This window comes from Podarcis filfolensis (assembly GCF_964270895.1).
Source record: "Podarcis filfolensis genome assembly, chromosome: 4".
Taxonomy (NCBI): domain Eukaryota; kingdom Metazoa; phylum Chordata; class Lepidosauria; order Squamata; family Lacertidae; genus Podarcis; species Podarcis filfolensis.
The window spans coordinates 24,219,396-24,238,585 of NC_139607.1; positions in this window are offsets into that span (position 1 = coordinate 24,219,396).

The following is a 19,190-nucleotide window of genomic DNA, read 5'->3' on the forward strand; positions in this document are numbered from 1 at the left end:
TGACACCTGGCTTGAGAGCAGTGCATGTGAAAAGGATCTAGGAGTCTTGGTTGACCACAAACTTGACATGAGCCAACAGTGTGACGCAGCAGCTAAAAAAGCCAATGCAATTCTGGGCTGCATCAATAGGAGTATAGCATCTAGATCAAGGGAAGTAATAGTGTCACTGTATTCTGCTCTGATCAGACCTCACCTGGAGTACTGTGTCCAGTTCTGGGCACCACAGTTCAAGAAGGACACTGACAAACTGGAACGTGTCCAGAGGAGGGCAACCAAAATGGTCAAAGGCCTGGAAACGGCTAAGGGAGCTGGGCATGTTTAGCCTGGAGAAGAGGAGCTTAAGGATATGATAGCCATGTTCAAATATATAAAAGGGTGTCACATAGGGGAGGGAGAAAGGTTGTTTTCTGCTGCTCCAGAGAAGCGGACACGGAGCAATGGATCCAAACTACAAGAAAGAAGATTCCACCTAAACATTAGGAAGAACTTCCTGACAGTAAGAGCTGTTCGACAGTGGAATTTGCTGCCAAGGAGTGTGGTGGAGTCTCCTTCTTTGGAGGTCTTTAAGCAGAGGCTTGACAACCATATGTCAGGAGTGCTCTGATGGTGTTTCCTGCTTGGCAGGGGGTTGGACTCGATGGCCCTTGTGGTCTCTTCCAACTCTATGATTCTATGATTCTATGATTCAAAACAAAGGGCAGTCATGGTGTGGATTTGTACTCATTTATACCCCTTTCTCCTTTTTGTTCCCAAAATGTAACTTTTTATTGATGATAGCTATGTAAATCATACTCATTTAGTTAAATCAGTGCATTGATTTATGTGGACATATTCTGACTAACTTTGGATATCCTTCCTTCCTTCCTTCCTTCCTTCCTTTCTCCAATGCACATTGATCTGGCTGAATAAATGCAAGCTATGTGATAGATTTGAGAGGCAAAGATCTGAGAGGCAAATAGGCACAGCCAAGTAGCATGATCTAGATCACTGTAGAAATTGTGCAAGTTTTATAAGAATTATTTTCATTGTCGTATGAGCAGTGCTTTCTTTCCTGGGGGGACGCAGGGGTACGCATGCCCCTAAACATTTTGTGAATCTAAGTTTGGCCTCATTGAGGGGCAGTATTTCAATACGAGTAAGAAAGTGAGAGTACCCCTAAACATTTTTTTAGGGAAAAAAACACTGCGTATGAGCATAACAGCAAACTCACTTCCCGGCTCGTAATACCTGGCAATTGCCTTTTATAAGAAAGCTGGTATATTCTCATGGAACAACCCTGCATACATTACATATGCAATCTTTAATTGAGAATATTTAAAATGCTAAATCATATGTAGTTATTCACTTGACAAACCATAGAATCTCAGTGTTTTAAGAGAATTAATATTTAATAAACACTTTCACATGGCTTGATTAAGTGCCCATTTAATGCCTATTTGTGAGTAATTAACCATTTCCAATTTACATCTACCAAATGAGCATGCACGGCAAACTTAAAAACACTTGCACAGCTGTTGCCTATATACAATGTTGTTTCACAAAAACAAGCATTTTTGGAGTTGCTTCTTGACTTTAAAAATAGTACTAATGTGTTTTTGTTTTAAAAACTCATATGTCATTGTGCCTTTAAGCATGGTGTTTGCTTCCTAGTTCAACACATGCTGCTTGATACCTGACAGGAGTTAGAAAAATTGCAGTTGTTGAAATTTAAAACTTTTACAGAACTAGTAATGGCATCCAAAGCTCTAGCCTATATTATGCAGTGCATTAGTTACAAATCCTTTTAGGTTTTGGGGAATGTCAATTGGAGAAGTGAAGGAGACATGAAAACTAATGCCAGTCCTTTAAAGGTCTGTGTGGTTGGCATCCGTCTGTCTGTTGCTTTTATGTCCTATCATTCTTCATTTATATGCTGCCTTTTAGCCAAAAAGAGGGCGTGGCTTGACAAGCATCTCAAGGGCTGAACAGCATAGCGGGAAGGGCCTGTGGTTTAGGCATTCAGAAAGCAAAACCTAAAGATACCATACCCCCCAGCATTTATCCAATGAAAATAGGGATGTCCTACTCCATAATGATGATGATGATAATTATCATCTTCCAAAGCAACTACTCTATTCCGAACTTAAAAATCGAAAGCGTAATGCTGATGGTCAACAAAAGACTGTCTCAAGGCAAATCTTAAAAAAAAAGTAGTATAAACACCAACAATTGGGAAACATTTGCCTGCGAGCGCTCCAGTTGGAGAACAGCCTTTACCAAAGGTGTCATGGGCTTTGAAGACACTTGAACTCAGGACGCAAGGTGCTAAGGTGCTAAGAGGAAGGCACGCTTGGCAAATCCACATCGTGATCAACTTCGCCAGGAAACTAATGTCCCCACTGTGGAAGGACCTGTGGATCCAGAATTGGCCTCCACAGTCACTTACGGACTCATTGTTAAAATCGTGTTTATGGAAGACAATCTTACTTGGCTACGGGTGATCGCCAAAGAAGAAGAAGAAGATAATTACCCCACCCATCTAAAAGGGTTGTCCCAGCCACCCTGGGAGACTTCCAAATATATAAAAACATAATAAAAGACTTTAAAAAAAACAGCTCAGGGGTTGGGCTCCATAGCTTCCAACATTTCTCTTAAGAAAATGGGATGGGGTGTACAGGGAGAAAAAGTCATGTCAGGCAGGCAGAAGTCCTTTTGCTAATGAGATGCCTTCTTGGGATACAACCAATGTTTCTGTTTGCATGTTGCATTGGGAAGTTTGAATTAGGTAGGTTCACGTTAAAATGAATACCAAACCAAATTGCTCCCCCTCTGCCTCGCATCCCTGCTCCTAACGGGAACAATATATTGTTTGAAACAGCTCTAACTATTTTTGTGTTTATGCACATTCCCAAGCATAATTCAAGCAAGTTGTTACGTTCATGACAGTACTAAAACTCAAGTGAAAGCTGGGCTCGTAGTAGAGAATTACAGTGCAACACCTGGGAAATAATATGCGCTTCAAAAGTATAAATGTACAATTTGGCTCCCAAGTAAGAGCTTGCCTTCGCAGGCATCTTAAATGCATTCTGCCATTTAATTAGTGCATGCATATTGGTTTTGAGGATACTTAACATCAAAAGGCAATTACATAGTAGAAATGTCTGTGTCTGTACACACAGCATAGTGAGCCAATAACAATAACAGTGCTTAAATACTTCAAGCCAGTGTGTCTAAAAGAACAGAGCACTCTTCAGAGAAAATGAATAAAAGTGTCATGGCTGAGTATTATTGTTGATAGAGCACATTTTAGAGAGGATTCAATCTAGGAATCCATTAAGCAATTGTAACATCACGTTTTCCAGAAAGAAAAACATGTTCATATGTTGATTTTCTGCTTCTGTTAAGGTTCTTCGTTTTTAAAAAAATTACACTAGGTGGCGCATCGGAAGATGGCTGACAATAACATCTCTCCGACCCACACGAGGTAATTTGGAGGCTATGATGGGGGTAATTAGCCTCCTTACCCCCCCCCCAGGATTGTGGGGGGGACGGCCCTTGCCTGCTGTGCCCTATACCACCCCCGAATTTGTGGGGGTGGGGGCACTAGGCACAAAGCCCTCCTGTGGGATTCCGGCACTCCTGGACGCCGTCCCTGATTCGCGCCGCTAGTTGCAAGCATCTTCAAAAGAAACAATTTGGACGAGATAAATTGCACATGCTTCAAGGAAAAAGGGGAGTAAAGACTGCTTACAGAAGAGATCTCTGATAACAAGACAAGAATAAAATATGAGAAGATACGTCAAGATACGGTATGATAAATGACTGAGGGGGGAGGGGAAAAAAAACCTGCCTTCCTTTTTCTTATGTGATTTAACAAGAATCCCCTCCCCTAATGAGTCAGAAACTAAGGACTTAAGCTGTGGATTTAAGGCTGTGTGGAGATAAACTTTCGAACCAAAGCAATGTTTCAAGATGAAGCTGGAAAGCTAAGAGTTTTGGAATGACGCAGTTAAAAATGCCGTCGCCATTTTGGGAGGCATTGTTGGAGCTCTTGGGTCTGGGAGGAGAAAGAGAGAAATAGAGTTGTTTACATATCATGGATCAACTTCTCGGTGGGACTTAAGAGCGACAAATGCCAAATTTATGATGGAAAGAGCGATGCTATCTACGAAGGAGATATATGGAAACCATCTGGACTTAGTGAAGGAATGGGAAATCCACACAGGATTATTATTTTGCTTATCGGCTTAAGGAGACTAACAGAAGAGATCGTAAAGGAAAAATAGAAATTATATGAACAAGATATGATGTGGAAACACCAAGATAAGACTGGATAGAATTATGAATTTTGTCTGGACTGATTGGGACTGATTTGGACATTAACGCAGTAATAAGAAGATGATCTGAATCCCCTTTTGGATCTTGAAGTATGGGTTCCCCCAACAAAATTTAAAAATTTGGCTTTGTAATTTGGAATTTATGTGATGTGATTTAATTTGATGTGATTGGCAAGTTAATAAAAATTATTTATATATATATATATATATATATATATATATATATATATATATATATATATTAAAACCAGAGGTTTGCTCCTTGCGCAAAGAAGACTCATGAGATGAAACTTAAGGTTAAATTTATTAAAACATAGTAAGTTGGAGGAACAAATTAACCACATTCAGAAAGGATGTGCAGATGAGGGTTTTATCTAACTTTGGTAGGGAAAAAGAGAAAACCTAGGTAGCAATAAGTGGCTGCTGAACACCTTACCATAGTTTCTGGATTTTAGCTCTTGGTTTTATTTTTGATTCTTTTTTTCCCTTTCCCTTTTAAACATTTTATTATAAATATCAATACATTACAAAACGATATACACTTAATATTACATTACATATATTACATACAAAACATACAACACATATGTCCCCTTCACGACCCCTTCTACCTACCTACCAACCAAGACGCCAACATATTGGCTTCCAACCAGTCTCACTGTGTAATTTTGTCACTCATTAAATCTATGCACATTTCATATTGCTTATTTTGTTTATCTTTTGTAATAATTATGTCTTTTCTCTCATCTAACTTCTCTATTAGATTTATTTATACATCTGTCAGGAGATTTGTGTTTTCTATATAAATTTTGAGATAATCATTGAATATTGACCAATCAATTCTCTTGCCCTCAGAATTCTCCCCATTTCACATCCCTCACTGTAGCCCTCCACACCCCAAAAGTTTTTGCTTGGCCTGTCAGTGTCCTTCAACTCTGAGAATCTTGATGAAGGAAAGAGAACTGTGAGAGAGAATGTGTAGAAAATACCACCCGGTGCAGAGGTGAAATTTGCACCCATTGCTTGGCCAAATTTTGCCTCTGGCCACGCTCATTACTGCCATCTGTTCTCTGGCTGATAAAGGTTCCTCACCCCTGATTCATTTGGTTTCACTATGGTTTGCTTGTATATTAGTTTGTGTTTGTTTTTAAAAATAGATATAGAGATGGATTTCTGGAGAAACACATATCACTGACACTACAGTCCTCCAGTGCTTTCTCTCATATTGACTTCCTATCTCTTGAGAAATTGAGGAACATGTAATGGTGTTTTACAAAAATATTGTGTCCTGTATTCTACATCATTTAGCCTGTCTTCTGGCAGCCTACATGATTTATTTAAATTTCTATACATTGCAGGTTGCCTAGAAGCCTGGCTGTAAAGTGAATTCCAGTCAAAATGTGAGTTCCATTCCATATTTTCCAAGGCCATTTTATGTACATGATAAGCCTGCAGTCCCTCTCTCATTTTCTCTACATACTTCATTCGTTTCTCTGTAACTGGACATAATGAAGCAATCTAAAAAAACAACAACCCACATTTTAAAAAACAAACACGTTCCAACAACAAACTGATTTTCTTTCATTGTTCACTAAATGCAAGCAGCTTCTGTTCTCCTAATGGAACAAAAATGTATAGGGTTGCATTGTAAATCAGTTAACTTTAACTACATTAGAAATTGAATTCATATTCCACTGAATTAATATTCAACCGAACATAGCAAATGTGGGATTTATAATAACTAATATTACAATTAATTTGCATTTTAATATTATGGGTATGATCTATCTCCTACTTCAAGTGCAACTGAATTTACTATTGATTTTAATGAGAAAAACGGGTTCATATTTAAATTTCGCCAATCCCCAATAAACAGGATTAATGTGGTTCACTTTCATCGATCACATACTAGCGATACAATCCTAAGGCTTCAGAATGGAGCCTGAAGTGTCTTAATCAAAAGTGCTACTAGGCTCCTACCAACTCTATCCTTTTCCTCACGCATCTTCTTTCCCCCCATCACCTGAGAAGGCAATAAAAGGGAGAGATTTACATGAGCAAATCATGTGCATTCCAAAACACTGCCTTCGCCTCCCAAAGGGGCGTAAACAGACTAATTTTCATGAACATAAGCCTTTTTTCTGCTTCACATACATATATTTTGGCTGGAGAACACAATCAGCAAAATCTGGAGAAGTGTGCCTTTTAAAGGATAGTCGTGTTTGGTTTGCGCATTGATTTTGGAAATGAGAATTAGGAAAGTTAAACCAAAATGTGAACCAAATGAATATCTCTTCTATCTCTAGTTGCTGCCTAAGTAGAACAGTTTCTTAGTGACTGTTTTGCATGCAGTTTATCTCATAACTTTCACTCTCAGAAATGGTTGAATAGATTATGCGTCTTAAATAAAAATGTGGAAGGGTGATCTATAATTTGCACAATCTGCTTTATTCATGCACGCTCAAGTAAGATTATAAAATTGCAAACAAATAGAAAATTATAGATGCCCATGAAATTCTCATCATCTATCCTATCCCCTGTCCAAGATTTTGGGGTTCTGAATCAGCTAGCCTGTCTTCCAAAGTGGAAACAATATTATAAGAAACACTCCACTGTTCTATTTCTTAATTTCCAAATTATGTGCAGTGCTGAGCATGTACAGTTTGTCACAGCTTTGAGTCACCCATGTCCTTCCTCCTTGCTCCCCATTTCTGATGCATATATGTGCAATAAACAAACACTGCAAGACAATAACAACCTTTCAATATGCTTGTACATGAAACTGTACCAATATTCTTTTTGTGCAGTGTTTTAACAAATCCTAAAAGCACAATATATGCTATTGGTAGTATAAAAATAAGTAAAAAAAATCACTTACTCAATCCAGCATTAGACATACATATAATTGGGGTTTATATATGACTACTTGCATCAGTGGGGACGCGGGTGGTGCTGTGGTCTAAACCACTGAGCCTCTTGGGCTTGCCAATCAGAAGGTCAGCGGTTCAAATCCCCATGATGGGGTGAGCTCCCATTGCTCAGTCCCAGCTCCTGCCAACCTAGCAGTTCAAAAGCACGTCAAAGTGCAAGTAGATAAATTGGGCGGGAAGGTAAACGGCGTTTCTGTGTGCTGCTCTGGTTCTACTCAGAAATCAGTCTACTGAATTCAATGGGGCTTACTCCCAGATAAGTGGGGTTAGGAGTGCAGCCTAACTTGCTAAAGTAAATAGAAATGGGATGATCCTTTAAAAGGCTGACATTTTAGAGATTGCCTCTAATTTGGAAGGGGGAGCAAAGGAGAGAGCATATTCCCTTGGGAATATCAGGGATTGGGAGTGGTTGGTGGTGAAATTATCAGAGGTCTTCAATGCTTTGTTGGCCGGTGGCTGCCATTTTAAATTTCCCAGAATCTTCTGATCTGAGAGTTATATGAATGGGAAATAGTAGTGGCTGTGAAAAAGGGAGCTCACCGATGGAAACATTATGGAAAATTAAGATCAATGACAGCAAATTGGACTGCAATGATTTTTGCAAGGAATGGGCTGCAAAGTTGGGTGCGGGGATTTCATCTGTCTCTGGTTGATACAGCACCTCATAGAAGTTAAGATCCAAATGTCAGGAGCTTGTCCTACACTCAAATAGGACCCTGGCAGAGGCACGTGCCCGATTGGCATGTTCTCTCCCTCCTGGTCAATCGTTTGGGAGCTTCAAAAGCTTTCTTCAGCCTGAACATCACAGCGATGTCAACAGACATCGGCACACTTAGGGATCTGCAGAGTCTTTGCAGCTTGCGTAACAGACCTCAGCAACTCAGCATTTGGGCTAATCTACTTTATTTACATATAAACACACACGGAGCACTGCAACATGGCTCCCTCTCTTTCTAGCATCAGACAGCAAAGAGAAAAATAACAAAGGACAATAGTCCCACTTCACGGAACACAGTAACACAAACATCCTGTCTCTGTCACTTCCCACTCTGTGGAGTCAAAACATATACCGTCATGTGATAGACAACAATCCCATGACTGCAATCATGGAGAAGGAATTCTAACACCAAATACCTACTTACATGAACACGTTGGCATGCTTCACTTTTTTTCTTTCCACCTATAGCTTCTAATGCTCAATTGTAGACTATTTCAAAAGTTCCTGGCTACATTGTTGGTGTAATGGGATTCCCCCCATCCCCAAAAAATCATATGCATGTGCAGTGAGTGCTGAGCCAATGGTCCTTTGGATATTAATTGAAGCAGACACAGGAAATATTGGAAGACAACATGCCCCGATCTCTCAACTATTTTTAACATAAAATCTGATATTTTATATATATTTAAGAAGAGTGAAGTTCATCCAGAGAACTGAATCTTAGGGTTATTAAAGGTATCCAAGTTACCCTCAGACCTATATTCCTTTTCGCCTCCCCTTGCAAAATCTTTTACGTTTAAGGCTGAAGCGTTTATTGAGGTGTGAAAGGTAAACTGCTTGATATATTGCTGTTATTGATTTTATTGTGAATAACATTGCATTTGGGTAGGTAAAACTGCCTTCTGTCCTACAAGCTACTTTTTGTAACTGAACAATAAATCCCCGAAATTGTATATTAAAATAGTCAATGGAGCATTTGTAAGACATCCTCATTTATATCCATAAAAATCTGCTTTGGAAGCAGGGACGGCGCTTGCCAAGGAGTTCATAGGATGATGCTCATGTGTGCTATTGATTCTCCTATTGCTCTGCATCATTTAAAAGTAGCATAAAAAAAGGGTAAAGGAGAAAACTATCTCCATTAACATGTTTAAATCCATTTCTTTCATCTTGTTTTCAGCGTGGCAAGCAGGCACTCGAAAGCTTTTCAAGGTCAACGCTGTGGTCCCCTGATGGGATGCTGTGGAGCAGGAAGAGGTCACTTGATTGTTCAAAGCAAATGGGTTTCTGTTGCTGTGCATCAGGAATACAGTACTAGGACCAAAAATGGAATAAATCATCATAATAAACTATGATAAATGGAAAATGAAAATGATGGTGATGATTATGATGTAGATGAGGCCTGGGGGCCGATTGTGACCCTTCTCAGTAATGGCGCCTGCCTTTTGGAACGCCCTCCCATCAGATGTCAAGGAAATAACTATCTTGACGTTTTGAATACATCTGAAGCCAGCCCTGCTTAGGGAAGTTTTTAATGACTGATGTTTTAATGTATTTTTAATATTTGTTGGAAGCCATCCGGAGTGGCTGGGGAAATCCAGCCAGATGGGCGGGGTCTAAATAATAAATTATTATTACATTATTATTATTATTATTATTATTATTATTATTATTATTATTGTGACAATAGTTGCCGGTACAGAATAGCACTCGTTCCTGCTTTGCAAGCACCCATGGCACTTTTATCAGTATATGACTACCTGCACTTGATTTTCTTTTAACAAAACAACAACAACAACAACAACACTGATAAATAAATAGATTTGATTTGTATCCTGCTCTCCCCAGCCAAAGCCAGGCTCAGAGCGGCTAACATCATATAAATAAGACAATATGCATAATACAATACACAATATGCAAATAAAATAACATTCAACATTCATTAAGACAATATGGAATAATATTAAATATCAGCATTTCAAAATTAAACAGAAATCCACTCAACTCCAATCAATAAAACAACAACAAAAATGTATGATTCAGTGGTATGCATCTGAAAAATGAGATGTCAACCTACTTTGGAATGTTTGCAAAATTCATTCAGGATTTCCAGCATTCACATGTGAATACGAACAGTTGCCAAAGCTGGGGGCATTTATACCCATCCACTGCCAGAAGGAAAAAAAAAGGGGTACAAAAGGGATATTTGTCCAGGCAGCAATGTTTTTGTGACCTTCTGAGTTCAAGGAGGGAGAAAGGAGAGGCATTAAAAAGGTCAGAAGTTTCTCCACAGTTCCAAATGCTTTTCCAAGCAGGGAGACTACAAAGGAACATCCGTGATCTTGGAGTTTGGAAACAGTTAACATCAATAGAGGGACAAGTTGATTATCTGCATTAGGTCTTTATGCCTTGGGAAAGTGGAAGCAAGCCCCTTCCTTTGTCAGGCTCCCAGCTCCCCATTTGTGAAGAGATGAGTCAAGTGCCATTTCTCTTTGCTTGTGAAAAGGGAAAAATTATCCTGCACAGCGACTTGTTATTATCTGCCATCTGTACGCTCACTCCTCATAATTGCTTACATACGGCATCTCTGATAAGCCTTATTCCTGATAAACAGAAAATAAAATTAACTCCCCTACAAGATCAGTCACTGAGCCGACTTGGAATAAATATAGCAGCTTTCATTTCCCCCCTTTTCATAAACCTGACAAGGCAGCTGTTGGAAACACTCCTTGCTTAGAATTAAATTCTAAGATGTTCTCATCTTTTGGAGACTAAATCTGGCTATATGGTCAATTGGCACAGAAGCAGCAACATCTCTGTTTTCTGTCTGAGATGAATCAACAATTAAAAGGAATATGAGATAATTCAGAATTGTAAATTCAGAGTTTGGGGAGTTTTTTTTTTAATATCTCTCTTCATGATTGAATAATAAATCAACATTTGGTTCATTCACTGGGGGTGATAGAAATGAAACTGAAATTCAGAAATAGTGTTTCATTCTATTCAATAGAAGCCAGATAATTGTTGATTACAATGGGAGAAAGTGAAGTATTCCTTAGCAGGTCTTGTAAGTTTGTTACTGAAGAGCAAGTTCTAATACATAAAGAGACTAAGGTCACTTCCAGACAGCCTGTTTCTCAAGGATTTGACCTGATCTGTTTACCCGAAATTGGTGGAGAGTTAGACGATGTTGGCTATTTAATGAGCGTTCATTCTTATTTGTTTTCAGGGTGACACTGTCAAGCAAATGTCATCGTCTCACCCTTCCCAGTTCATTTTCCTGTCACTTTCCTTATTGTAAAAAAAGGTCCAATTTTAAGGTGAAGTGGGCTTGTTGTGTAAGAGCACCAAATCAACTTTAATTGTGTAGCCTGAATTTGCAGGTATGTGATTGAATTCCATCCAAACATAGTGGCAGTCTGGAAGCATTCTAAGTAATACTTTGGCAGCTTCAGGTATGTATTCTTACCTTGGCACATTTCATGCACTCTGTATTGAGTAGAGTTCAAAATAGTTCCAGGAACATCATGAGCTATTGCTCTCCAGTTGCTGGCTCATGTCCCAACCTATGACAGGTGGCACCACCGCCATTTTATTATTTATTTTCTGTTATTGTAGGTTAGGATTCAAGCGGTGCATGTTGACGGAAGTGGAGCCACTGAAACACAAAGAGGAGGCACCATCAAGCCATGGGAGACCCTGAGGTTTGCAGATTTCAAATCTGCAATGCTACTTCAAGATTCCCCTACACACACCTGGGGATTCTGGTACCCATCTCTTTGTCACAGGCAGTGATGGAGTGGTACACAAGCTGGCCCTTGAGTAAAGTCCACAGGGATTCCACTTCCAAACCAGTTCAAAAATAGAGACACCAAAGGAAAACATCCTCTTTGGGGAGACATGAGCTAGTGGCTTTCTACTGAGGATGCATGGCTAAACTCGAAGAAAATAGCAAGCACAGTTCAAAGGTTGCAGGGTAGGGAACAAGAGGCAAGTAAGGGGATATCTAGAGTTGAAGAAGAAGCCAAGCTCTCACAGCAACCAGAGAAGAGCTACTTGGAGCAACCTTTTGATGTCCCAGAAAACCGAACCACAGAGAAGGGTGGAACAGCCTTAGCAGGGAAGACAACCTCTGGGGCAGAAGATTGAACACCTTTTGAAAATGACATACACCCAGTTATAGGGAAAACATATCAGCAAACACCCGTGTGAATTCGAAAAGGGGCTTTTGAGAAGGTCTGAGCTAGGTTTGAACACCACTGCATGACAAAAAACACAGTTTTCACAGGTCATCCTATTCCCCTAAGATTCTGACCACAGGGTTAACACAGCATTACAAAAACATCTCCCCCAGTCAGCTCTTAAGTTGACCAGGTGATTCTGGTCTTGGTGTAAGGGGCATAAATAAAACTCTCAAGAATTTCAGAAGAGGGGACTTGATTTAATCAGGGACTGTGGTGGGGGAAAGGATGATTCTGCTGTCATTAAAGTTTTATCCAGTTCTATACTGTTTCTACCAAAATATATCCGACTGTATTCTGTTTGTATTGTGGAATATCAGAAAGGGAACATATTCAGGATAAACCTGCTTGGGGGAAAATACCCCTCTTCTTACGATTGTTTCTCCCCTGTCCATAAACTTCCTCCATCCTCCTCTTCCATCACCAGCAATAAACTGTGCATGAAGCTTTTAAAAAATCAGCCAAAGAAGAGTGCCTGTTTCAAAATACTGTGTGTTTTCCATTCTTCTTCTTTTGGAAACTCAGAAGTCTATTTCACAGGGAAGAGGTGACTTCTCTGTGTTAGATGACCCAAGAAAGGTTAACTGTGGAACATGAAGCCTATCATCAATGCTGGCCAAACTCCACTTCTCCCACACTCCCTCAATCTTGCCCTGAAGGACCAATTTTGCCGCATCACAGGAGGTAATTGAAGCCGGTTTTCCTCTGGAGAGGAATTATTTAGTTGCCAACAGGACACACTTTGAAATCCTCACTTCCAGAGAAAAGGAAGTGCTCCCCTAAATGCTCTGACCAACCCAGACCTGACCTGGACGACGTTAGGGAGTACATCCAAATTTGACTTCTCAGAACTCTGTATGAGGGGATGAGGAAGGCCAAAGTTCAACGCCATCAATGCAACCTTTTTCTTCGCCCCTTTAAAAAAGGCTCCAACACTAATTTGCCTTTTGAACCTTTTTTTCCTGAAGCCTGTGATGTGTCTAATACAAACTCCAAAGCTCTTTTTTCTTCTTTTGTTTACCAAACACATTTCCACTGCATTTCCAATCTACAGAGGTTTTATTCTATGTGTTCATCTGTGCCACTCAGTACTTGAACGGTGAGATGATGAACTGACCACGTTGAAACTTGTTGTGCCCCTAAGGTAAGGAAGGGGATAAATACTGTCAATTTTAATTTAAATGTGAACTTGCCTGCATAATCCACAATTTCCAAACTGAAATGCAGCTGAAATTCTCACACCTCTCTGAATATTTAAAGCATATTATATTATATTATATTATATTATATTATATTATATTATATTATTATAAAGACTCTCCTCCCTGAAAGAGAGGGGAGTGGTTGTGGGCGGGAGCCCGAGCACCGCCCAGCAGGGGGCGTTGCCCCCTGCCTCCAGCTCACCTGGCTGGCGCTCACGCCCCCCCGATGGCCACCCAACCAGGTGCCATGGAGGGGGCGTGTTCAGCAGCCTTTTGCTGCAGTGCCAGCCTCTCCCTGGCCTCATTCCTCATCTCATCGTCGTCCCATCGCTCTGTGAATTTCTAATGAAGGGTGGTATAGAAATCAACAACAACAACAACAACAACAACAACAATAATAATAATAATAATTGCTTTTTTCCAGCTGGAACTCACCAGAACTCAGTTCTGGCACCTCTCAGGTAGGCACCATTGACACTTTAGAGAACAAGGGAAACGATTGTGGTGACTTCCAGCATCTCTTTTTTAAAAGAAAAATGCCACTGATTAACAATAATATATTAGGAAAAACTGCATACGAAAGTTGGATTGAAGAGGACCCCAAGTGGTATTTTCAAGGCATGAAAGGTGAGACCATGGGGTATTTTGACATAAAAATTTAAATAGAGGTAAAAGGTAAAGGACCCCTGAATGATAAAGTCCAGTCAGAGGCAACTATGGGGTGCGGCGCTCATCTTGCTTTCAGGCCAAGGGAGCCAGCGTTTGTCCACAGACAGCTTTCCGGGTGATGTGGCCAGCATGACTAAACTGCTTCTGATGCAATGAAACACCATGACGGAAACCAGAGTGCATGGAAATGCCATTTACCTTCCCGCCACAGCGGTACCTATTTATCTACTTGCTCTGGTGTGCTTTGGAACTGCTAGGTTGGCAGAAGTTGGGACAGAGCAATGGGAACTCACCCCGTCGTGGGGATTCGAACTGCTGACTTTCCAATCAGCAAGCCCAAGAGGCTCAGTAGTTTAGACCACAGTGCCACTTTTCCCCTCAAATAAATACCTTAAATAAATGTACATCGTGCTTATTCAAAGGGTAAAAAAAGAAAACCCTATCTTGTAAACAGTTGGGAATAAGTCTTTTTTGAACACATTGAAATGTATTCCTAAATGACAATGTTCAGTATGGGCAGTTAGACACTTGTGAAATAAAAATCCTAATTTGCACTCTGTGGCATTTTGAATTCAGATAGGTCTTTCAAAAAAAATACAGTTGGTTGTGTTTAAGCAAGTTTGAATTATGGTGCTGGAGGAGACTCTTGAGAGTCCCATGGACTGCAAGAAGATCAAACCTATCCATTCTTAAGGAAATCAGCCCTGAGTGCTCACTGGAAGGACAGATCCTGAAGCTGAGGCTCCAATACTTTGGCCACCTCATGAGAAGAGAAGACTCCCTGGAAAAGACCCTGATGTTGGGAAAGATGGAGGGCACAAGGAGAAGGGGACGACAGAGGACCAAATGGTTGGATAGTGTTCTCGAAGCTACCAGCATAAGTTTGATCAAACTGCGGGAGGCAGTGGAAGACAGAAGTGCCTGGCGTGCCCTGGTCCATGGGGTCACGAAGAGTCGGACATGAGTAAACCACTAAACAACAACAACAAAGCAAGTTTTTCTCAGAGTAGCGCCACTGAAATCAATTGGCTTAATTCACTGACTACAGCTAGCTCTACTCTTGAGTATGGCTCAGTTTGATTCAACCCATTGCTGTAAGGTCCAAGAGGTCTGCCTTCTGGACACTTAACTCACAAATAAAACAAGTTACCTTCTGGAACTTACAAGGGTACAAAGGTGTTGCTTTTCAGAACTGGGAAGTAGACCCAATGGACATTTTCTTTTCTTTTCTTTTCTTTTTTTTCTTTTCTTTTTTTTTCTTTTCTTTTGGAAGCTTCATTTTCTTGTGGCATTTTAAAGGCTGTGCAGTCTGAAGAATCCCGAAAGGGAAATGACATGGCAACACGATGCTCAGCTCCAAATGAGAGACACATGGAAGCAACGTTCACAATGACTGGAATGACAAGCGAACTGGCAGGCAATAACTGTGAAGCTGCTTATGACGGTGAACCAGTCTTCAAAACCAGTCACCCTGCAAGGAACTAATGGACAGTGATTGCACTTTTTGACATATGCTGCTTCCTCTCTTCAAAACTTGGGGGCGGGGGAACACTATTGCATTCTTTGCTGTGCCCCCACCCCCCGCTGCCTTCACTCCAATTTACTATTATGGAAATGTCAGATGTGATGTTCTGTTCTAGTATTACTTCTAAAGGAGCAAAAAATAATAATAATACCCCAAACCCCAAACACATCCTACTTACATTCCTTCTCTGCAGATTCATATTTTGATGCTTTGCATTTCATTGGCATAATTCCCTTTAAAAAATCTTGAAAATACGTTTTTAGATAAAACTTTCTACATTTTTTAGATAAAATGTACTTTAGGGCTTTCCCCATCCTATGATGCAGACTTCCCATTCCCTAAATCACCTATTGAAACAAACAAACAACCTTTCTGCCTATGTGTCAATATCTAGATAACATTCTTTTTTCTCCTTCACCTTTCCAACACTGCAGAAAACAAACGCTGCACACTTTCACAAAACTAAAGAATGATAGAAAGTGACGAGTTTCAATCAGTGATGAGTAATCAGTGTTAATGGGTTGTCGTGACAGCACACCTGATTGGTGTGGCAGAGTCATTGTTCTCAGTAATTTAGATGCAAAGAACTAAACGTTTTTTGAAAAGCTATTGCAGCCTCCCCAGCCAATGCCACCCTCAGCTGGCATGGTCAAAGGTCAAGGATGATGGTGGATGTAGTCTAATGATGTCTGAAGAGCACCAGATTGGAGAAAGCTGAACCACTGGATCATAAAGCAGGAGAGCACCTTGGTCTATCAAAGAACAAAATGTTCAGGGGCAGGAAAAGTTACCTTTGCTAGAACCAAGCAAATGGTTGGTCACGGTGGGAACATGATGCTGAACTAGTGGCCTGATCCAGAAAAGCTCATCTTATATTTTGATGCAAGCTTTAAGGGTTATGCTAAAAGTAACATATAGGGTGTGCAACAGAGGCAGATCTACCTCTATGTTGTAAATGTCCTTGCTGTCCTTTGCACCATACCACCAGGATTGTGCTGTGTGTCCACCATGCTGGGGCCATCAGTACATCAATTGCCATGTTACAGAGCTGATAGGACATCCATTACAGGTGACTAGTATTGTCAGCTGCAGCACTGCCCTCCATCTGGAAGTTGCATGGTTGATTTCCACCTTGGATGAATTCATGCCGATGCCTCCTTCCTCACGAGCTACTGTTGCTGCTCCCAAGACCCAAGTGAGTGAGGAAATTGCTTTCGAGGTGAGCCTGTTGAACCAAGAGTGTCTTTCCCACCCACTCACTCATCAATCCCTGCTGGGGACCCCCAAAAATGTCTGGAGGCCACAGCCCAAGTATACTTTGGCCACATATTCATGGGAGAGGTCTGCTTTGCTATCCCTAAATATTGAAGGAAGCCACACTCCAGACCTTCCTGGGCCCAAGCAAAAATGAGCGATGAAAGAACAACCCAGTGTTTGCAAGACATGAAGAAAATAAGACTGGGTAAGAAAATCAAGGAGCTCCAACAAAGGCACAAGTCTCACTTCACTGGTGTATGCAAAAATGTGAGAATTTGGGAGTGCCAGGTGCAGCAGTGTAGCAGTTCCCAAGGAGGCCAAATAAGAGGACAAAATGGTAGATTAGATAGGCCTTTGGCTTGATCCAGCTGGGCTTTCCTTATCTTCAAAGGACTGCTGTGTTCATGTATTGTTTTGGGAAGTGCAAATTAGGTTTGCATTAGAATGTGAAGCAAACAGAATTTCTCCCCCATAGCTACTTGAAACAGTTGGAAAACCATATGTGAATAATGGGATGGCAACTTGGGAGGGGCTGCATTTACCAGTTTTGTTTTAATTAGTTTCCTGAGAAAACTGACAGTTATCAGTGCATATGCACTGTGGTAGATAGCAATGATTTGCAATTAAGAGTTGGGAAGAGGCTTCCATTCCATGTCATGCAGCCTGGACTTGTTACAGCCAGCTTCAGTTTATGCTTTATCCGCACAGAGGTTTTAGTCAAACATCCACAAATCTCTTTGTAAACCATATACCTAGACTCCATTTATTTTCTTTCTTTCTTTTTTTAAAAAAGAGGCTTCTTTTTGTGTTAAGCCTAATTAGAACAGAAGGATGTTAATTAGTGCAAAATGAGGTTGGATATATAACAGACATACGCGTTTGCAATGGGTTTAAAGAAGATCAGATTCAAATAAGGAAAGCAAAGACAAAGGATAGTTTAAAGGGTTCCCTTTGATACTGTTGCAATTTTCATTTGGGAATCCATAAGTCATACGCCTGCATCAGCATCTACCTGGTTCAGAGTAATCTAAAGAGATAATTTCTGATCTCTCTCAGTGCCAGAGATCACATCCACAATAGCTCTTCCCCCAAATAATTCTGGGGTTTTATGGATCTTGGGAATCGTAGCTCTGTGTGGGTTACAATCGGTGCTATTTTTTTTCTAGAAAAAGAGGTGCCGGAACTCACCATGAATACCTCCCTTTTCTCTTGTAGTGGCAATGGCGCCCACTTGAGAGGTGCAAGAAATGAGTTAAACCAGGGTTACAATACAATTCCCAATATTCTTTCAGGAGAAGTCATGTCCTTTAAATGGATGGTGTGGATGTGACCATTATCATTACATGGCCAGGACTTCTGGATTTCTGAGAATCATCACAACAGCAGCCCATGAGTCTGGGCGCAAGAAACTGCCTTGTGCAAAGTGATACAACTGGTCCATTTAGCTCAGTATTCTTGATTGCGTGGACAGGCAGAGTCCCCCAAACCCTGGGTGGCCCCCCCCATGTGGAATAACGACTCAAGACAACGAGCTATGGGATTAAAATTGGCCACAACTTCATTATATTTCAGATGTGGGTAGACCTTGGCTCAGGCATTGGGCGTTTTTCCCTCCCAGTCCCCAGCCAGGGATCTGGGAGACATCAGGGTTACCCGGGGGGGGGGGGCGGGGATGGGCCGGCTCTGGAGGCAATGCTGTACAGGGAAGAGGAGTGTGTGTGTGTGTGCGTGTGTGTAAAATGTTTTATTGCGTTTTTATATATTTTGGAAGCCGCCCAGAGTGGCTGGGGCAACCCAGTAAAGATGTGTGGGGTATAAATAATAAAATTATCATTATGGAATGGGACGTCCCTATTTTCATCATAGAAATGTTGGAAGGTATGTGCTTATGCTTATTCAAACTTATGAATTGATTCTCAGAGTGATCCACATCAAGTGTTGTGTTGGAAATACAGCAAAGAGAGGAAATCTTGTCTATGTATGTTTGTGTGTACAGTATATTTGTTTCGGTTCTTTTCTATATATGTATATGTATATGTATATGTATATGCATATGCATATGTATATGTATATGTATATGATGTATATAGGAGAAAGGCAGCAGCATACAGCACACCTTTTTGTGATTTGTACATGTGAAGCTATATAAGCCACTGGGAATACAGACCAGGCTGGAAAAATAACTTCTATTTAGTAGCAGAGCTATGGAAAACGTAGGAAGTCCAATAAACTGGCAATATTTTATATGGATGTTTACTGCTAGATGACCTTTTATATGTAGGTTTACTGATACGTAGATGACCTGCAGGGGAAGACCTGCATGTGTGAAGTG